The sequence below is a fragment of the Bacillus rossius genome, chromosome 1, assembly GCF_032445375.1.
Source record: "Bacillus rossius redtenbacheri isolate Brsri chromosome 1, Brsri_v3, whole genome shotgun sequence".
Classification (NCBI taxonomy): Eukaryota; Metazoa; Arthropoda; class Insecta; order Phasmatodea; family Bacillidae; genus Bacillus; species Bacillus rossius.
Window position 1 is genome coordinate 92,631,058 of NC_086330.1, and position 23,519 is coordinate 92,654,576.

The window sequence follows — 23,519 nt, forward strand, 5'->3', positions numbered from 1 at the left end:
CGGACCGTGCCGAGCTGCACCAAGCCAGTTGTAGATAATGGCGGCAACGTAGTTCCTATACGTTTGGCCGTTTGTGTCATAACTTTGAAGTATCTGGTAGGCTGGAAACTTTTTGAAGATTGTAAGTGAACGTATTTTCATTTATTTAGATGTATTTTTTTAAAAGTGCTGCAGCTGTGGTGGTGTTTTTGTATCACTGTAACTTGTGTAGTTGGTAGTATTATGGTTTCATGACGAGATTTTTGCCTATCAAACAATACAAAAACACCGCGAAAATAGTTACACATTGTGTTATTCTGAGTCAATAGTTCTACAGAAGCAGTTAAATATATTTGAAATTTTTTAGTAAATTGTGAGAAGTGTGTTTTATATATATATATATATATGTATATATATAGAGAGAGAGAGAGAGAGAGAGAGAGAGAGAGAGAGAGAGAAGAAATCAACGGCGGTCCTCTTATTATTTTCTCATGAGAAATATAGTTTACGTTCATGGGTGTTTGCTAGCACAGTTTCCTTAATTGTGCAATGAAATCACGGTAAAACTTGTGAGTCTAAGCGATTCAGTATCGAATGTGTTTTGCTACTCTACATTAGGCCTAGGCCTATTCTTGATAGTCTGAGTGGATAATTGTGTGACATTCACGATGTCTAAATTCAATCCTGCTTGGCTAGATGGATCACTGTTTTCTGACTGGAAAAAGTGACTACGTCATGTTGAGGGTGATGACAATACAGTAGAGCATCCTGTATCCGTAATTCTACTTACCGGAATTTCTACTATCCGGATGTTTTCCGAGAGTTAAAAAAAAATTTACAAAATTTAAAAAAATGTATATATTTTTAAATGAATTATAATATATATTATTCCCGCGGAAGTAAATACCGATTGTTTGCGCAGTTCACGCCCCGTCTAGTCAGTCAGGGTGCACTTGATTTTATAAACACTCAGCGAGTTATGATGGAAGCCAAGGCTTCCGGTCTCGCGACTGCAGTGCACGGGCGTCGAGCGCATATCAGGAATTTGCGGCAGCGGACCCGCCTACACGTGAACGCGCCGTGATAACGCGTTGTAGGGGAGGGGGAGTGGTGTATTGTGTGCGTTCAATGTCAGTCTTGCTTGTGGTGCGCGATCGCTAGTATGTACGTTCCTGCAGACACGTGATGTTTTCAAAACATAAACTTCCTGGTGATGAGGAAAAGAGTAGTAAACGAAGGAAAAAAGTTCTTACCATTAAAGAAAAGGTTAAGATTCTCAAGAAACTAGATGGTGGGACTTCGTTTAAAAATCTCAGCCAATCGTATGATGTCGGCATTTTGACGATTTACGACATAAAGAAACAAAAGAATGAACTGTTTAAATTTTATTCGGACAGTGATACGAAGAGAGAAATCAAAAACAGAAAAACAATGCAGGGTAATAAATGTAGCGACCTTGATAATGCTCTCTATCAATGGTTTCGTTTGCGGCGAAGTGAAGGTGTTAGCATTTCTGGACAGATGCTGATAGAACAGGCAAAAATGTTTCATGCCGAACTGAATCTAACATACGATTGTGACTATTCGTTAGGGTGGCTTCATAAATTCAAAAAACGCCATGGAATTTATTTTTTCAAAGTTAGCGGTGAAAAGCTTTCTGCAGATACAGCGGCGGCGGAAAAGTTTGTTGTTGAGTTCGCAGAATATGTGTTGGACAAGTTAACAATGCGGACGAGACTGCTTTGTACTGGCGTTGTATGCCTCGAAGCACGCTGTGCACTGCAGATAATCCTCACAGCGGGATGAAAGATTCTAAAGACAGATTGACCGTGCTTGGTTGTTCAAATGCTGCCGGTACCCATTAGCTGAAGCTACTCGTAATTGGCAAAAGCTTGCGCCCAAGGGCGCTAAAAGGTGTTAAAGTGTTACCCGTTAAATACCGAGCTACAAAAACCGCGTGGATAACATCTGCAATAACCACAGAATGGTTTGACAGTTTTGTGCGCCAGAGCCGGCAACACTGTAACAAGATAGACTTAGACCCGCACTGCAAGATTGTCCTTGTGCTAGACAACTGCTCCGCGCATCCTGCAGCTTAAACACTAGACAGGGATAATGTTTCTGTCATGTATCTGCCTCCTAACTGCACTGCACTAATCCAACCGCAAGATCAGGGAATATTACGCTCCCTAAAATGTCGTTATCGCACGGAGTTAATGAAGCACTTTTTATCTGATCTGAATGGCGGCAAAACAATCTCAGAAATTAAAAAGGAATACACCATAAAGGATGTCATATGGTCACTAGCACATGCATGGGAAGGTATGCCTGCGTCAACATTTCACAAGGCATGGTTTAAATTGTGGCCGACTTTGGTTTATCGTGACGAGGTTCATAACAAGGGAAATGAAGCAGACTTCAAAGGTTTTGAACAAAAAAACGTGAACGAACTGCTGGAGTATGCCAAGAACATAACAAATCCAGAACTAGAAGACTTACAATTGCAAGAACAAAACGTTGTGGAATGGATTATGTGTTGATGATAATGTTCCCGTTGTGCATCACTTTTCAGATAAGGAGATATTAGACTCTGCTCAGTGTAACAAAGACGACGGAAACAATGAAAGCAGTAGCGATGAAGATGAACCACAGGAGAAAATCTCGCAAGATGAGTGCCTTCACCACATTGAATGATTAATAGCTGGCCTAGAGCAACGAAGTTATATCAACGACCAGCAAATTATGCATTTGAATATGCTTCAAAAACAGCTGACTGATGAGAAGCACAAACGTGTGCGGCAACAACGCATTAGTGACATGTTCAAAAAAGCCCCTGTTTCCACAACTGCTTCAACTACGAGTGAGAACATTGACGATCCAACACCTGGCACCAGTGGCACAAACGTAAACAGTTACGTTCAGAGTGACAGTGACAGTGACAGTGATTAACTTTAACTTCTCCTGTCTTTCACAATGTGTGACGATTTAGGTAATTTGTTGTTTAGCTTTTTAAATTTAAATTAATGCGACTGTTAAACAATGTTTCTTACACACAGACAAGTGGGGCCGTATACAGTGATTATTTCAATGCAGTTTATCTAAGTTCTAGGACATTATTTTTTATTCGCGGGACATGTGTAGCCTACAGTGAGTCATGGTAAGTGTTTTTTTATTTGTAATGTACCGTACCTAACTGTACCATGTGTTATTATTTTATATTTTATTTATGCAACATGTGGATACACCAAATCACTGTACAAACTATGTAAATTACGTAATTGTAACACAATTCATTGAATGTCAAACGTCTCGCCTACGTCTGCTTTCTTCGCGCGGACATCATGGTACAGTCACGTAGCTGTAGCGTGCTTCTAGGCAAGGTCTGATAAGCGTGCCCGTGGCAAGGTCACACCACCGGATGTAGCTGTCATCACCCTACCCCCACCCCCCTTGCCGTCCTCATCTACAGCTACAGGATGTTCACAAACTTCGGGAGCAATTTTTTTTTTTCAATTAGGGGGCCTTATAGTCAATTTCTACTTTCCGGAATTTTCTACTATCCGGAATAGTCTAAGTCCCGACCATTCCGGATACAGGGTGCTCTACTGTAGTGCGAAGTGTATTTTGTGTAAAAAGGTATTTTCTTTGAGTAGTGTGGGTAGGCAGTCTGTGAAGAGCCATCAAGAAGGGAAATTTCACAAATAGTTGGTTACTGCGAGCAGTATTTCTGCATCTATGTAAGCATACTTAACAAAGCCTTTAAATCACCAAGAAACATAGGGATCAATTATTTCAAGTGTTTCCACGGCACCAAATTCTGAATTAGCATCCAGCACACCAGCATCCTGTCCATTGTTAACTGGATCATCATCATCATCATCATCATCATCATCATCATCATTCAGTGCTCTCAAAGAGGCATCTTCAGGTATGGTAAATAAAATACATTTTCAGCGAGACAGTAATGTCAGAAAGGCAGAAATATTGTGGGCATTACATGTTATGAAAAAAGACAGTTTTAATAGCTAAGAAGGAATAAGCAATTTGTTTGCTAAAATGTTTCCAGATAGTTCCATTGCACAAGAAATGCAGCTTAGTAGTACCAAGGCTGCATACTTAGTTACTTATGGACTTGCCCCATATTTTTTTCACAAACTTACAGATGAAATCCGATCCACAAAATACATTGTTGCGTACTTTGATGAATCCTTCAGTAGGGTATAAAAGGTACAACAAGTGGACATAGCTGTACGTATATGGGACGTCAACAAAAATCAAGTAATGACTAGGTACTGGAATTCTTCATTTTTAGGCCATTCTACAGCTAATGATCTCTTAGAAGGGTTTCAACAGGGACTAAAGGATGTGGAACTATCCAAAATTGTACAAGATCCATGGATGGGCTGAATGTCATTTGGTTGTTCCTGAAAAAATTGAAGGCAAAAACTAAGGTGTGCGAAGAAGATCCAGATACAGTCAAACCTCTATCTATCGTTTTTCAGGGGACCAACAAAAAAATTCAGTAGATGCGGACATTCAATAGATGTGGACTTCACTCTAAGAATTTTAAAAAAATATTTCAACCTCAAAATTAGTGTCAGAAATATATCAGTTACTTGTCATTAAAGTTAAATCAGTTGAAAAATAAATAAAAATGGAAGTATTTTACTTAATTTAATTTACACTTGCAAAAAAAAACATACGCACTATAAATCTACATGGAAATTAAAGTCTTTTTCAATATCCTGAAGTCTGAAATAGGTATGTTTACTCATGTCATAAAATGTAGAGCTGTATTGAAGAAGCCGATTTTGCCAATATTTAGTTGAATCGGCATTTCTGCCGACTTCAGATACGCTTGTTAATTTTCGGCCGATATTACTGAAAAACGAGAGAGACTGCCATAACCTAAAAATCCACAATTACCCTTTTCACTTTTCGTAGTAGTACTGCATTCTTTCAGATCGCATTATTTCTTCGCAGCATGTGCCAAACGTACATATAAAAATTTAACATCCTATTTTTCAATAAGTTCTTTAATTTTAATATGTCATAAATAAATACATTACCGTCACGGTAAATATACATCTCGGTTGTTACGGCAACTGTAGTGCAAATGTGGTAGCTATCGTGCTTCTGTGGTAATTATGGTATTGACAAAGAATCTTTAGTTCTTTTTATGGTAATTATCTTAGGATAACAATTGGATTTGTACTGTAGTTATGGTACATCATCCATATTTCTTCGTAAGTTGTTGTTCATTTGTCTTTTCTTCATATTTACGTGCTCCATTACTTGGCTGCAGATTTAAGGTGATTTTTACTACCGTATACTATCGTTACTGTTTTTATGACGGTTTCTTACTAAGAAATGTATATTTCTGCAAAATCTTTATGGTTAAACGATCATCTATTATAATTTATAGTGACGGGACCACCTATTTTGTATGATCAGTGCGGACAAAACGATAATTCGAACATCGGTACAAGCGGACTTTTTTAACCTTAGTTGTATGGCAATTTTGCCGGGACCGTAGAGAGTATACGATAAACACGGACAATCGATACATGCGAGTTCGATAGATAGAGGTTTGACTGTATATGAGACCTGGGATCTTGTGGTCTCCATGTTCTTCATGGTGCCTTTCAAATGGGTTTTAGAAAGACCGGGTGGAATGTTGTTCAATTTTTAAGGGCCATATATTGTGTGTTCAAAGACTCACCTGCTCGACGATCAGACTTCAGACAAGTTACAAGTTGCAGTGTTCTTCTAATCAAATTTTGTGATTGTCGGTGGTTGGAAAATGTCCCAGTGTGTGAGAGAGCAATACAAATTTTTCCTCACTTGAAAAAAATTTTTAAGACCAGTAAATTACCCGCTACATATTCTGTTGAGAAAGTGAAGGATTGTTTGAGGGATCCTTTGTTGCTAGCTAAGCTGAGTTTTTTCCTGACAATGGCTTCTTCACTTGAACCATTTTTAAAGAAGTTCTAAACATCGAAACAATGTTACCATTTGTGCATAATAAATTGGAGGACTTGCTAAGAGAGTTGCTGGGACGTTTCATTAAGATGGAAATGTTGAAAGCCAAGACAACTGCATTTCAGCTTATTAGTATTAATTTGGACGATGTAAGTCTGGGACTTCCACTCTCAAAGCTGAAAATTGGATTTGCTGCAAAGCATAAGTTAGTTGTGGTTGATGTAAAAGAACTTCAGAAACAATGGTTCCTAACAGAATGCAAAACATTTATGGTTCAGATTGCCAAGAAACTTGTTGAACGTAGCCCAATAAAATACAAAATGGTTAAATCTGCTTCTTGTTTGGACCCTAGAAAATTGTTGGACAAACAGGAAGAGTGTAGGACAAGCATGTATACATGTTTGCAAATTCTTATGTCTGCCAAGCACTTAACTGCTCTTCAATCTGATAGAGCTAGTGTTCAGTTTACCAAATTTGTTACTAATATCAATTCTGACAAATTTGCATCATTTCATGTACGCAATAACAGATTGGACACTTTTTTTGCAGATATGTTAAGTGGAGAAGAACAGTTTAAAGATCTATGGCTTGCAGTGAAAATTATATTAATTCTCTCACATGGTAATGCTTTTGTGGAATCTGGATTCTCCATCAATAAGGAGATGCTTGTTGAAAATCTCCATGGGGAATCTTTGATTGGCCTGCGACGAGTTTGGGATTGAGTTAGTAATGCTGGTGGTGAAAATTGTATTCAAGTAGATCAGGTAATGATATAATATGCTAGAGGAGCAGCTTCAAGGTACAAAGGTGCCCTGGAGCAAAAACGTCAAAATGAAGAAAAGAAGTTGGACAGATATTGTAAGGAAGAAAAAAAACGCAAGACTAGAAATTCAAGAGCTGCTAAATAAAAAACTGGAAATAGAGAAACAAAAAGAGCATTTAGAGATGAAAATTAAAAAAATTTAGAAAAATGTGTAATGGGCTTAAAGAATAACCAGTACATATTTGTAATATTTTGTGAATGTACATTGAATATGCAAGATACCTAAACATTTTTTTTCCTATGCAGCAGAAGTGGTATAACATAAGGCCTATGTATGTCTAAATGTTCACAGCAATTAAGCAGGTAATAAAATAGCTGATAATACCTTTATATTAGTAGCATAGGTATGCCTGTATATTATATAAAATTGTTCTTATTGTGATTAGTTTATTGCTTTTTTTTTTTTTTTTAATTTAGCACAGGGAAAATATATTATAGGATGGAAAACTCAGGGAAATTTACTGAAACAAGTTGGTGGAAACCCTGACGTAGTTTATAAGGGGGAATAAAAAAAAACATTTGTGAATTTTGGGACTTTTCCACTTCGTAAAACCGTATGAAACGGCAATTAAAATATTTTTTTAGTGTATGTTCCGGGAAAATAAACTATTGTAAATATATTACTTTCGGCGGGACCAAAATTAATCGGCGTATGACACGGGAAAATGTATGAAACAGGAACGTATCATCGAGGTTCTAATGTACTGTAAATTCATATTTTTGTTGATATGTGATTGTAGGTTTACCTTATATAGTTATTTTGTAAGTAAATTTGAAATGTACAACTTTGCATTCTTAAGCTTAATTCAGTATTTATTAATTTTGATTTAGTATGTAATGATCGGCATTTGGTCATCTGTATATAATTTGTAGATCGGTACCGATCCCGATGTGTTAAAATCGGCCAATTATTGTGATCAGCATCGGCCCAGCCCTACTCCTACCCAGTACCAAGGGTTGTTTAAATAACTCTTAGTGACATGTATGTTTGTGCTTTCTTTACAGTTATTGTTGATTTAACATTTTTTATTTTAGAGATAAAAACAGTATGGATTATTTAAACTACTTGGATGACATTGTAAATTAGGAAAATGATCCTGAGCCAATTAGAAGAATAGTTTGAGATAGAAGAGATCCCTTTCAGATGTATGGCGACACACTTCCGAGAACTGTTCGGTTTTAGTAAAGTCTCTATCAAATTGCTTGACATGGTAGGGCCCTATCTAGAGTTTGATACAAAAAGGAATGACGCTTTGTCGCCCAGGCCCAAATTTTCGGTACAGGAACTTACCACCAAATACTAGCAAAAGATTTGATCAATGTTCACAGAATAAATGCAGGAAGAGCTTTTTTTATGGTTGTAAATGTTAATATCTATATGAGCATTTTGTTACGAATGCCAATCACTTTAGAACAATGTATAGCTAAGAAAAGAGCATTTTATATGCTTGGTGGATTCCCTGATAAGAATTCTGTGTGCACCAGGCCCTAACAATGAACTTATTAGAAACAGAAAAGGTTGATTTTCAATAAACACTCAATGTGCGACTCAGACATGAAAATATTAAATGTGGTGATTTATTGGCCAGGCTGTACTCATGATGATAGTATGGGATAACAGCAATGTGAGAGTCAGATTTGAAGCCGGTGTACTGATCCTATTGGCACACACTAATAATAATATGACGACAGACAACTGTTATGCGGGATTGGAGTGACCCAAACGTAAACAAACACCTCGTTTGTTTACAAACACAGGACTGACTGAATGGTAGATGATAGTTGTCAATACACGAGTGCCTAACATTACTTAGCCCTGTTTGCCATAACTTTAAAATATTATCAAGGAGACTTACCTGTAATACAAATAAACAATATATGATTTTCAAAGAAATTTTAATAATATTGATGAATTTGAGGCAAAACAATAACATAACATTGGACTTATATTTGACAATGGCTAAAGTTCTCTGAGGCACAATGTGACTAGCAAAAATAAGAATGTTATTGAAACTGCAGGACATTACGAAGGGCACCAGACTCGACAAAAGTCCAATTCACGTTCAGTCTCTATTGTTGGTATCCTACACAACACGTAGATGCCGTCTACACATTAAATAAGGGTGGGGTTTGCACCGGGCTAAAACTCTGTCGGTAGGCTATTTCTACCCCCAGGACCTCTGGGGGGACCGCGGACAGTTACTATTAGGAGGCACAGTCTCTGCGATAACGTCTCGTAACAGGAATCACCGTGTAAGATGAGGGAAGTTTGCAGTTCAACAATGCGCTGGCGCCGACCCAAGGCGACCGCGCCTTACCTTGCGAATGCTGCGCTGGCTCCACAGCCTCCAGACTGCGTGAAGGCTGTCGCAGGAAGTGCGTTGAGATGCACCAGTAGGCACCACACACTTTTAGTCACCAGAGCACTCACACAGGCGAAGTTCCGGCGCGCGCGAAGTCGTTTCCCGGACCGCGGACGCGTTGATGAATTCGATAATTACCGTCCCAAATGTTGATAATACCGAACGTTCAACTTCAAATTGCGATTCCATAGCCCGGAATCGCGGGTAGCGTTAATTTCTTAAGCGAAGCGATACGTGCTCCGACTCAGTGCAGCGGACCGACTCCCCGAGAAATCGCCAGAAGGCTCTTTTATACCTCCGCCGAGCGTCCCCAGCGGCCTCTCCTATTGGCTCGTTTTTAAGTTCAGCAGATTGCCGCTAATTCTCCTGGCGCTGGCGCGCATGCGCCGTCACAATAGCACTTCAAAAGTCGAATATTTACCAATGCCGCGGACCATTGTTGACTAGGTCCCTTCAAACACAGTTTATATTTAATTAAATAAGCTATATTGACAATATATATTTATATGTGGGCCGTATATCGGTACACCGGAGACTATGCGTTTCAACCATGCTTATATTTCCACCAGAAACTTGGTGGAATGAACCTTCAATGTCTTAAAGAAAGGATTCCAAACACTCAGCAAAGAGATGAGGTTTTATCCAACTAAATGTGGAAATGTTATAGTTTCATCTACCATTCTCCATAATTTTAGATTAGAAGTAGATGTGTTTCAAGCTGATGAAGTGTATGTTGAGAATGAACCGTACATGAAGCATTAGCAGATGTTGCTGGAGATCAATTGAGGAGAGCTATAATGACTTATTTATTATTTTATATTAATTATATATATAATACTTGTTGAATACAATTAATTAACTCACAATTAAATAATAGACAAAAATTGGCATATTAAAATGATAGAAATGTATTGAATATAGACAATATATAGTATATATATAGTATATACTTATATATCTATATTTTTTTACTTAAATTATGTAGATTATATATGTTAAGAACTTGCTCCCCAGAACTATCAACAATTGTTTACTCAACAGTTTGATTGGAGGTAGTCACGTCATAATGTTCACGAAGTACATATATTCATCTTTAAGATGTGTTCCTTTTCTGCCATTTCTCTTTGTCCTTCAATCAACAACTTAAATTTAATGCATGGAATTCATCAGCATTGTCTGATACAGTGGAATTTGTTGTTTCGTTTTTCCTCTGCTTCATTTTAGCCATGATGACACTACACCTATTAAAAACAAAAATACAATATTCATTGTTAAGTGCTTAGTTATAAAATTTACTGTTATCAAATATTGAGGGGTTTTTTCTAGCGGTGTCAGTGTCCTGTGGGCTAACTTACTGAGCTATGAAATCAATGTTTTTACAGTTTCTTAAATTTCCTTCAATTGATATGCTTGGTTCATCAGATTTTCCGACCGTACATTCATTGCTGTCATCAAATGGATCTTCATTGTCGTCGTTTCCCACATTGGAAAGGCTTTCAAATACTTGTGGGTTTAAATCTGCTGCTATTTTTGTATTTTCATCTAGGTCAGGCTCTTTCTTTCCTCTGCCAGTGTTGTCAATGCTCGTCTCTGCTTAGAAAGAGATTTCTTAGCTTTTGCTTTCAAATCCTTCCACAGGATTTTTAACTGGTTATAGATTTATGTCCAGAAGCCTTAGCATTCTATTCTGCCACAATATTATCCCAAGCTAGCCTCTTCTTTATAGCATTATCATCATGTTATTTACATTCCAATATATTGACGTGTCTTCATTAATTCCAAAAATCTTGCTTCATCACTCTTAGAAATGTGCTTTCCCTTTTTAATTTCCTCATCCATAATGCCTCTGCACACTTAAATTTAAACACTTTGTAATACCACTACTGCATGAGTATAATACTTTTTAGTTGTAACTGAAGTAGTTCCATTTCTAAAGTGTTAAATTTATTTGAGTATCTGCTCATCACCCTTAAAAGTAACGGTGCGATTATTATACATTAAAACAATGTTTTTACTTTTAAAATTTATTTTCTTGTTTAAACTTTTCCGATGGTTTTGCCATTAAATGCAGTGCTGTTTTGATGTCAACTGGAGGAAATACTTTTACATAAAGAGGTAAAGGAATGAGTTAATACTATAGCAGAAATGACATTGCATATAAAAAATTCTCTTAATTGCAGGTATCTGTTTATCGCGTTTATGTTAAAATGAAGTTTTACTGTAAAATATGTTCTTTGTTATTTTATTGAATACTTTAAGTTATGCACTATTATAAATATCTGAACTATAATTTACTTTACACACCTGCTGTAACAACCAGAGTTTCTAAATTACAATTTTCATAAAATGTTAATATATGGTGAATTTGTCACATGTAAACAAATAAGATGCTTGTTTTCTTAGTTAAATGAGAATAGTTATTCATGTGATGAAAATTATTACCGTTTGATATTAATGATACAAACAAATGGCTGTATTAAAATACTGATTCAACTTTCGAGGTGTATTCATTTTGTATTTTTTATTTTTGTAAGTCATAAATAATTCAGTTTTATTTCTGTTTGCAGTTTCCTCGTAACCAGCAGTGGCTGTTGGTTTCTTAAGGTATGTAAAAAAAATTATTATTTTTTTATTTTTATCCTAAAACAGTTAAAAGAAAGTTCCAAATATGGTCTCTACCAAAGTTCTATTTAACATAAAATGGTCCATTCTGTTTAACATTTTGGTTTTCTGGAACATTATATATATATATATATATATATATATATATATATATATATATATATATATATATATATATATATATATCCTATGGGTAGGAACTCCAGAAAATTGTAAACAAAATTTGTTTATAAGTGGTGTTACAATAAAACAAAAATTGTGGCAAAAAAAAACAGTACTAAAATATGAAAGGGGTGCCAAAGATCTGTTTAAAAAATTTACTATATAGTTCCTGTGATTATAAACTTCTCCCCTCACAAATTCTTAAAAATGGTAAATATTTGGTAATTCTGAAGAAAAGGCCTTTTTTCTATAAAAAGAAAAGTTTAATTCAAGTTGATTCTATTCCATTTGATCCTATTCATTGACTGGGAGGGTGTGTTGATACTTATATTTGTTATTGCTTTAATGTGAGGTTAGTTTAGATAAATTAAAAGTACAATGAAATTCTATGAATAGTGTAAGGTTGCCCCATTAAAAATACTGTGGAATTGTAAGAACATTTTGTTAGGTTAGCTACATTTAAAAGTATTATTAAGTAATAAGATGTTTGGTTATCTTATGTTAGACAGTTAATTTTTAAATTAGTAATTCATCATGGTGGTTAAGTTTTTTTTAATTATTTAAGTGCTGGATGAATCCAAATAGATGCAGATGGTTTTATTGGCGCTGGCCAGGTAGCCGCCCGACAGGCAGCAGAGGTAGTTTAGCGGCACAGTAAATGACGCTTTACACACAGTGCTCAGCTCTATTAAACAATTTTTATTTACTCATGCTGTATTTATTAGAAACCAACACAGGCTAGTTATTTAAGGACAGTCAACCACAACAGTGCAGTGTTAATTTTTTTTAAACCAAAATTTCTCATTGGTTGCGGTACATGTTATTAAAAGTAAAAGTGAAATAAAATTTGTTACCCATGTGCGGATAAATGCGGTACCTGCAAGTTTTTTTGTTACCTAAACACCCTATGAATATTTGTTTCACATTTTGGTGTGCTTGCATACACTTTATATTTTCCTTATAACTTGACAATGTTAGGCATGTTTCGCAAAACAGAATTTTTTATTTAAGTTGTTCTTTGGATTAACAATAATCTCTTTTCTGTGATTATGTCAAAAAAAGTGTCATCTGCATCTCAGGTTCCAAAACAAGGAATAAACATCTCTAATAGTAATTACAACCGCAAAGTTTTACTCCAATAACTTTGTAGCAGCATGCTAAGAGAGGTTTTGGTGAACAACATGTGGTTCCGAAGGCTATAGAAAAATGTGTTTCTGAAATTTATTTCTGATGTAGAATAAAAATAAATTAGTAATGTTTTGTTGGAGGGGACATCCAAAAGTTGGGGTCAGCCTATTTTTGAGTTTATATGGTATATTTAATGTAGCTAACCTAACCAAGACCATTTTCATTATATCACAGTATTTGTAATAAAGTAACGACCCTGTATGTTGCAGTCATCTATTTATTGGTATGCCTGTTCTTAGCACTGTAAAAAAATTTTTGTTAAAAGGTCAAGAATTGGAAGGAAAAAAGCAGGAAATTCTTTTGAAGCATGTTGCACTACCTATCTCCTAGAGAGAGTGTGCTGCAGTGGATAGCTTTTTTTTATTATTATTTTTTTTTATTATAACATTCCTTCCATAGATAAAGGTTATGTAGCTCCGGCATGTCTGCGCATCCTACCTGCCAATGTAGAAAATGTCCGGCTATAAATGTAAGATGTACAGGGTGGCCACCCGACCATAAAAATCTGGAAATATTGAATTACCTGTGAATATTTTGGTGCCTGGAAATTCGGAAGATGGTCATAGGAAAACATCTGTTAGCATGTTAAAAAGAGCTTAGTTGAGATACTGCATGCCATGCTTACAAACAGCATCTTTTATAATTTTGAATGCTGTTTACAGCTTAGTTAAACTAATTGCCATGCCTACAGACTGCATTTCTTATATTTTTGTGAGCTCTGGTTACTGGCGAACATTTGCGGCAGATGTTATGTGACGGGGGTTGCCATGGAATGTCTCAATTACAGTAAAACTTGTTTATGATGTATCCGCATGTTTAATTTCCCATCCAATGTGGTCAAATGTTTTAGTCCCGCCATTTTCACCATAAAATTTACGTTACTTATCTTTTCCCATTTGAAAGATTGTCCATGAACTTCTTATAGCCTGCACTCTATAGTGGTTAGTGTGTATTGTTATGATAGATGTAGGTACAACATGTTAGTTATGGTCAATTTTTGTTTTTCTGTTTTTGGTGCATGACTAATTTAAATTTTTTGGCATGCTTTTGTATGTTCTTCTTTTTAATTAAACTTATTTTCTATGCGACATGTTTTGTCATAAAAAAAACTTACATCAGAAATGCTCTTCTAACATAAAAGTTGCACCCCTATTTTTAAAACTTGAATCTCTTATAAAATGTGTAGTGAATAAGTGATAAAACTCTGTACAACATTATGCACCAGTCCTTCACTTAGCAGATCTTCATTTAGCACTATGTTAATTTTACTGCCCCCATCTTGAATAGTACGTCTCTAAATTTCAGTTAGCATGGAATTACCACAGGCCAAAAAAAAAAGTTGGGCTTGACGTCACTAGTAGTCCAAGATCTGACTGCGAATTTAGGGAATATTTTAGGCAACTTGAAATTGTTTTAATATTTTTTTATTTTATTTTTTTATTTATATATATATATAATCCAGAAATGGGTTGACAGTATAACCTGACCCCTCCAAGTATATTTAATTAATAGTGAAAATGCTTTTCTATCTCCAGACGAATTTAGTGGTTTGTAATAACTCCCTGATGTGAATAAAGATTTTAAATGCTTGCGACAAGAAAGTTTTATGTGTAACCATAGGTGTGAGAGAGAGTTTATCGAGACCTGCCAGCAGCTGCCGGGGCCATGGCTCTTCGGGCTGTGATTGGTCGCTGAAAGACCAGGTGACTGGAGTTTAACATTTAGCTCGCACTCTGCAGATGCAAAAAATATTTAAGCAAGAATATAATGCTGAAAAATATAACTGATGCACATCTACAGTGATATTGAGAATGTTATGTTATGTTTCTATAAATATTTGTGCGACCTTAATTATTTTTAAAACAATGCAGTTCACGTTTTTACATATTTTGTAGATAATTTAATTATTAACTACTGACCTTATTGTCAATCTTCTCCCCCCCTTCATTTTCAAATTAGAAGCACCCTTGTTTGACACTTTTCCCATTCAAACATCAAATCAGATTCCATTTTCTTTGCTAAGCACTAAATGATTTGATAAATTTATTAATAGGTCTTTTACGATACGTGAGGTTTTAATCAAAACTTTTTCTACATGCAACTTCTTGTAAGTTTGTTTAAAAAATGTAAACCAAGGTGCATAAGTATTAATGTTAAAACATTCCCTTAAAATACAAGTTAATTCAAATTTGTTTCCCATTTGGTTACGAATTCAATACGAAACAAGAACAACGTGGATACTTGTCTACAACTTGTTTTCTGCCAAGTACAGTAAGTCCTCTATTTACGTCGTACCGATTTACGTCGTTTCGGATTAACGTCGCTAATGTTTGAGTACTCGTGTTTCAATTTAAGTTGTCGCCGATTCACAATAACGTCGTTTACAATGACCGTAAATCTTTATTTTAACCAAAACACCGTATATAATTCGTTTATAATTCTTTGTTTCCTTCGGTAGTTAATTTATGCTATGTAGCATAAGCTACACGTTCACCGCCTTATCATACATCATGAGGGACGCTTCCTGCTCTTACGTACAGTATGTACTATATATCTGTTTTTATATTTCAATCAATAAAGGTAATAAAGCAGCTGGTTAAATAACCATTCTATAAAGCTAAGAAGTACTAGTTGGACTTGTTTCCCACGCTGTCGGTTGTCATTTGCTGATAAAATTGCCCGTGTTCACATCTGTATGCCAGCGCTTCCGGCCAGCCGGTGGCATGAAACATGGCTCATTTTGCGTCGTTTCTATTTACGTCGCGGTTTTCAGGAACGTAACCCCGACGTAAACCGAGGACTTACTGTATGCTTCTGTAATGCAGTGAGATCTAACAAGGTTAATGGCAAGTGCATAGTTTGTGATTCCACTCTCCTCTTGCTGCACGTGTTTATGTGCTGATTACCGATCTCTGGAGTTGTTTCTGTTTGAAACGTCCACATGCAAGTGAAGATGGGAAGTGCATGCTGAATGTGTTGCGTACTTGTTGCAGGAGCCGAGGTTGTCTGTAGTGGTTGCGTGCGCCTGCGGCATGAGTCGGCCTAGACCTGCTCCTCACAGACAATGGCACCGTTCTGGATGCCAGTCGCCTTGTGAAATGCTGGCATGCAGTTCGATCTCATTCCTGTGAGCTGCAGCACCCACCCGCATGGCATGCCCCCACCCACCTGGCTGTCGCTCGCTTCCCGCCCTCGCCCCTTGTAGATTTGTGCTATTGATCAAATCACAACATGTAATTTCAGGACTGTGCTTTTTTTTGCTTTTGTAACAGACCCATTTTAACATCAGTAACCTTGTTTTGTCTTAATTGTACTTAATTGTAATAGATAAAATTGGCATGTTTTTAAAATACTAAGCTTCGGGGGTTTTATTATAATTCTGAGAACTTACTTTTTAGGAATGATCAGATCACCTGCATGCATGTTTTTGTATTTAACATCATGTACATGCATGTCTTGCAAGTTGTTACTAAAAAATTCATAACTTTTAATGTTTGTGTTTGTCACTTTATTTGTGATCAAGGTTTTAGGTTTTGTGAAAAAAAATTTACCTAAGAAATGTTAAATTTAATAATAAAGAAAACTTATATTTAAAATGCTGTTTACTTAAGTCTTCCCGTTTAATAACTTAAAGGAATTAGGAAGGAAAAAAAACCTTACACTGAAAGATGACACATTCATACAGCTCTAAGCATTATGTTGCAACAGTAGTGTTATTGTACATACTATCTAAATCATTATATACCCATGTTAAACTTTCTTTACCAACTGTCACTAGTGACTAAAAATTGTTCTGGTTTTATTGGAAATTTGAAGAAAAAAAATTTCATTGTAGTGTTGTAACTAAAATAATACTGAAAAATTTTTTATAAGTTAATGAAAATACATAAAAAAATCTTTGTTGCTTCAAGTTTTAGTATTATGCATGATCTGACATTAAGTCTTAAAATGCTTATTACTAGATATGGCAAAATTATACACTTAAACTATTAATATTCATAGACTGATCATATATGTAGATACTTAATCCAATTTCCATTACTGGAAACTGGCATAGTTATAATGTTGTGTTTTTTTTTTATTTTTGTTTATTTATTTATATAACCTATAATTAAATACAGGCCTCTCGTGTACACCTTCATTTATTCCTTGACAAGTAGCAAACTTGTCGTGAATGGCTGACAAGAGTATTAGCAGGTACAGTAAAACCCTGTTACGGCCCTGAAAGCACAAGAGAAGTTTTACACGTTGAATATGTATAGGTGCATTGTGACTATGAGCAGGATAGCGGGTTGTTTTGATTGAGGCATGCTATATAGTTACAACATACATCTTATAAATTAAAATTGTAATGAAAATTTTCATTTTCTTATTATAGATATAGTTGCATTATACATTGTGCTGTGTTAATGCTTTGTTTGGTCTTCTAGGTGATCGTGGGTGCTTTTCTTGGGAATATTTCCTGTTGGAAAGATGTTTGCTTTTTAAATGAATTTATTTGTCAATTTTGTGCCAAACTACTGTGTGCAGTCTTAGTGTGAAAATAGCATCTTTTATGTATGCATTGGCTGGATGTTGGGGGGGGGGGGGGTGTTTATCATAAATTGTACATAATGTTTATTGCCAGTACATGTAAACCCCCCCCCCCCCTCACCCCCCACCCACCTTACTTCATGCGAGGGGTTGTAACAACAGGTATACAAGGGCTTTCACACTATCTAGTGCGATATAAGAGTATATTTCACTGGCTGCCTTGTACAAATCCAGTCTAAACAGTGACAAAATTATTCTTAGCAGATTTGATATTGTGCTCAAATTTATAGGTTCATAAACTTATGCTCTGTATTGTAAACTGTTGTAGCAGGCAACCATTGCAATTTTTGTCAGACATGTCTTGTACATTTTGTATTTATTTGTTTTTCTTTTTTGTTTCAGACATTTGTTTTGCATTGTTTAGTCCAATTAAAGAGTTACAATACATTTATGTTTCAGTTTTTTTAATCAATGCGCATTATGTTTCCTTTAACTCTTAGTGTTTAGGGGGCCTCCCTAGTAGCATCAGAAGTTAGCGGAACGCTGTGTTTTTTAAATGATGATTGGACTTTATTAATCGACACTACGAATCTGAAAATTTTTCACCCATGAGGAGATACTACACGAATTGTATGTATACGTTTACATTTTTGTTTTTTTTCTATCAAAATATGAAATAAAAAATCACCAACTTGTCCAACTCTGGGGCCATTTTATACTGCTTAGGAGAATGACAGAAAAAAAGTACAAGTCTAGGCAAAAAGATGATTTTTTTCTGAAGAAATTCATGTATTTAAAACATATAGTCATCGCTTTAAATTCAGAGATTTCTTTTCTGCAATTTCTGCAAATCCTGAAAGTTTTCCACCGTCTCGTGCTGCCTCTCGGCGAAGCCAGCTCGCAGCCCACAGCTCAGGTAGCGTAGTGGGAGAACCCTGCCCAGAGGGGAGGCAGGCTACCTGTGCGTGCGTGCGTGCGTGCGTGCGTGCTTGAGAGGGAGACAACCCACGACCGGCAACGGTAAAAGATAATCCCGTGACCGAAAGAAATTCTCAGAATTGCTTTTAGTATGCCTCACCACAGTGCCATGTGCTCGACTTACTCTGTGACTGTATTCGTGTATCTCTAAATCATTGCTTTTGTTTAAACTACAAATATCCTAAAGGTTACAATACAAGATCATGTATTACGAAATAAAGTATTGAAACTGATCTATCAACACATTGAAAGTTGTCGTACAAACTATTTATTGGTGGCTTTACAGTCTCGCTAGCTAATACGACAAAATTTATATTTAACTTTTAACAATAAAATACATTTCATTGTTTTTCCTTCTATTTTTAATAAAAATTCAAAAAACAATTATTATACTACCCAATACAGACCTGCCAACTCTCACGATTTTGGTGTGAGGCTCACAATTTTAAGGTCCATCTCACGCCCTCACGCCAAAATAGTGTTTCCTCGCGATTTTTCGGGGCCCCAAGATTTTGTTTGTAAAAGTTACAAAACAAGTTTTACGAAAGTTTACAGTAACGAGTTTCCATCAATACTCGAGTCACGTAAAGGAAGCAATTTTGTGTTTTGTAGCGTGTGCCGTGCTGATTTTTCTATCTCGCATAGTGGAAGAGGAGACATAGTGAAACATGTCGCTACAAAAAACACAACTAACACGTGAAGTGTATTGCTTCCAATAAAAAAATTAATTTGGCTGTGAACTGTGATAAATAGTGTTACACGAGCAGAATGTGATTTTACATCATTTTTTAGTTGCAGCCCTGCATGATCACTACACGACAGCGCTAAATTATGTTCAACTAAATTAAATCTGCAACCTATAATTTGTTTAAATAAATTTTGAAGTAGAGACCATGTAACATATGTACAGGTATGTCACTTAAATTTAAAGATTCTCATTTGTTGTTTTTTATATCTAACCTGTATTTATGGGCCTGAAAAGTTTTATCGAGGACCTCATGATTTTTTAAATTTGAATGTTGGCAGGTCTGCCAATAATTTTTAAAATTATTTTAGTTTTCCAAAATGATTTTGCACATCTTACAATGCCGGGGAAAAATTTTATACTGGTACTAACCAAATGGTTAACTATTTACAAAAGTTGTGATACTTAAAAATGTAGGTTTATATAAAATGTATCTTAAATTAAAAGAAAAATCGAATTTTAAAACAAACTATGTGTTTTTTCTATGCTTTTTGGTTAGATATCTGATGGTCTGCACGGTTTTAAAAATGTTCATGAAATGATAAATAAAAAATAAAAACTAGGGAAGTTCTATCTACACTAATATTATAAAGAGGAAAGATTTGTATATTTGTGTGTATGTTTGTAATGAATACTCAAAAACTACTTTGCCGATTTCAAAAACATTTTCACCATTAGAAAGCTACATCCACCCTGAGTAACATAGGCTATATTTATTGCTAGAAAAGATACATATCAATAACTACAAAAAAATTTGCGATACTATATGTCCAACTATTATCGTTGTCACAATAACCTCTTTTTAAATTTTAAAATTTTATAGACCATGTTATTCATTCTTATGTTTAAAACGCTTTAATTGTTTTGCCATGGTCGCGACACGCGCTATGATTATCTATGGATGATAGGTTTGTTTACGTTTGACGTGGCACGAGGCTCTTTCCTCTTTATAATCTACACTACTAGCGGCCTGTCCAGGGCTTCGCATGTGTGGACATGATTTTTTTTATATTTTGTTTCATTTCTATATTTTTAAACACAGTATCACAATGCATACTTAAAATACGAATTTGTTAATCGTATTTTTATTAAAGTAACTTATTTAATCTTAAGGAAGACATTAATTAGTATTATTTATTTACATTTTTACAACATTTTACATTTTTATCTGATCCTACCTAATTAAATTTCCTAAGTTTTTTATTAATATTTATTGTTGGTTTTTTTTATTTTTGTTGTTGTTTTAGGTGTGTGTATTTATTTTAGAGAGTTTTTCCAAGTCATTGTAATTTTTACATTTCTGTATTTACATTTTTATTTTAAAGCTTTATTTAATTCTATTGGTTCTTACTTTTATTTTACAAAACTTTTACCTTGAAGCTTCACTGTACACTATATTGGCAGTGGTATTTGTAGGTGATAACAAAACATATTGATTTTCAGGAGATCATACTTTAGAAAGGACAACATAAAATTGCCCATGAGAGAAGCACTCTTTTCTTAGGTCAATGCCAACAATCTAAAAAGTTTGTCCCTGTAATTTATTTATCGTAAGAGCAAGCGATGTCTTCACAGGAAACTGTAACCTTTTAAAGGATATAGGCAAATCTGTCGGAATCATTGGGATTCGCGGAATGTGAGCGAGCTGTCCGGCTGCGGGCCCAGTGATGATTGTTGCTACAATCACATTGTCTCATAATTCCTTTATCAAAAGTCTTGTGCCATTACACATACTGGGAGAGCTTAAATTTATCAATAGCATAATGGGAATACCTTCTTTTAATTTTATTTCGTGGGGTGGCAAGCCAGCAGAATTAAGGGGATTAAAAATTTTTGTGGGTAGTGCACTGTATCTCCGTTGTTGCATACGGTGTTAATATATTTGTAACATTTAAAATCGCCCGGTACTTTTTCCATAATCATTCTATTTATTTCATTTACTGGGTCGTTTCTCTGTGACACTATCGTCCTCGAACAGAGCCGATTGAAATTTCTTTCTGTGAGATTATAACGGTTTGTTATATACAAAATAAACATGTTGCGTCAATTTTAGTTGTTTTATTTTTTCAAATTAGAATGCATAGACGAATCCAAACACTTTCACTGTTTCATTCACTCGTTCCACATACATCTGCCCGTCGAAAAATGCTCACAGTTTGCACGATGTGAATTAACGAAAATAACGTCCTTCAGTAATCTTTCACTGCAAATACACGAAGATGGTGCGACCTCGAACAGGGCCGCACCCAGCGAAAACGAATTTCGCTACGAGCCGAACGCCGACGAAGGTGGCCGCAATTTCTAATTTAGTACTGTTAGAAAGAAAATAAAACAAATTAGGTTGACTTAATACTTGGCCTGGCTGTGACCACCAACATTAAATTATCCATTCAAATTACATCATAATTTGGCGAGAAGCCACCGAACGCGACCTACTGGGGCAGCAATCGACAGACGACTGGTGAAGTCCTGCCACACTCTCCTCCACGCAGGGAGTAGACGTCACATGACCTCACCGACCAATCACATGCACGCTTCATTCACGCTTACAGATACAAGCCAATCAGAGAACAAATTAAAATACATGAAAAACCCTGTACACACAGAACTCGGGGCTTCCCTTGATCTATCTCTTTTCAATTTCACATCGAAATCGGGGACTCCCATTCTCGTTCTCTCTCCCACACCGTGAGACAGCAGTTATCACTCTGTGCCCATGCAGTGGGGGAATTACCGTCTTTATCTCGGTTGGCGAGGAAGCACTGTTTCTTTCTCAATTACACTTACAGGCCTCTCATGCCTCTCTTTCTAACCATCACACCAGCCCAGACACAGTCCTGTGATCTATAATTATATTGCAACACGTTAATTAAAATTAAGAACAATAATCATAATACGAATTTACTTTACAAAATTAAACTTATTGCGAAAAACCTGAAAAAGTAGGCCTAAACAGGTAAAATTCTAGTACAACGGCTCATTTGTGAATAATTCCATAAAAAAATAGTACTGATTGAAAACGTCTCTTAAAATACAAGGTACATTCTTAAAACATTCAGCAAGTGAAAAATATCAACTCTAACATACATAAAAACGGTAAAATATCATTAGAAAGATTTTTTAAGAAATATTTACATTCATGAAAATAGTTAAAAAGAAAAATATTGAGCTAGTAGGGCAGGGTTCTGCAACATTACAAGATTTTTGATGTCAGGATAGATTTTGTCTATCAGAATTTCTAGACTGTTAACAGTTTGAGCTAATTCAATGTCCAGCAATACTTGGGGGCTATGTATTATGTTGAAAAAATGTAAATAAAAAAATACTAAGTAATATGTCACCCTTAAGATGAAATAAGTTACTTTAATAAAAAAAAATATGAACAAATTCGGATTGTAAATATACATAGATAATGTGATACTGTGATTAAAAAAAAATTATAAATGAAACAACAAAGTATAATTAAAAGGTAAAAAAAATTAAAAAAATCATGTTCACCCGTGCGAAGCCGGGACGAGCCGCTAGTATTAAATAAGCTAGTCAGAAGTACATATATAAATGTTCCTCCTGGCGCAGGAGTCACGAGGAGGATTGAAGATGGGGTCAGTGACCGATCGCTCACATATGTAGTTATGGATGGTACGTTATTAATTAATTAATTACAAATTCAAAAACCATTTTGAAGTTAAAAAGTATAAATAGTGGCAATGTTTAATAAAGATGACGTAAATTTTCAGATAAACTTGTTTCTACAGCTCGATTAATTAATAAGGGCAGGAAAGAAATTTTTTACAGCAATTACAGCAAAACCCTTATTTTCACTTTTCATGAGGACAAAGTAAAAAAGTGTAATAAGCGGGAAAGTGTAAATAAAGGGAAAAGTAAGCAATACGTTAAAGTTAATTAAAATATAGTCGCATCCTGCAGCGTTAATACAAATACGGGCTACATTACACATACGCATTGCACCACAGTAAAAAAATTTTTAAAAAATGGGCCGCAAATTGGAAATTTACCTTTAATAGCGCGCAGTGCGCGGAGAAAGGTCATTGTACTCAATCAGCTGTTATGATGCGGCGTAGCTGCCGGCTGGCTCTCTCTGTTCTGAGCTGCGCATGCGCAGTATAACTCACTCTATGCTCCG

The 23,519-nt window shown here is 35.5% G+C and overlaps 1 protein-coding gene across 9 annotated transcripts in view; it reads left to right on the top strand.

Annotated features, from left to right (window-relative positions):
- The window catches only part of LOC134540035 (hrp65 protein-like), a 286,028-nt gene extending 267,929 nt beyond the window's left edge, over nt 1–18,099 (top strand). For 3 of the 9 annotated variants that reach the window (XR_010076393.1, XR_010076395.1, XR_010076401.1), the window contains exons 16-17: nt 11,715–11,751; nt 18,055–18,099. The gene's annotated coding sequence lies outside the window, so the exon portion shown is untranslated. Of the gene's footprint in view, nt 1–6,510; nt 6,794–11,714 lie in introns of those variants that run through there. The other 6 variants (XR_010076400.1, XR_010076396.1, XR_010076397.1 and 3 more) reach the window with 5 other exon arrangements.
- Nucleotides 18,100–23,519: the final 5,420 nt, after the last annotated feature.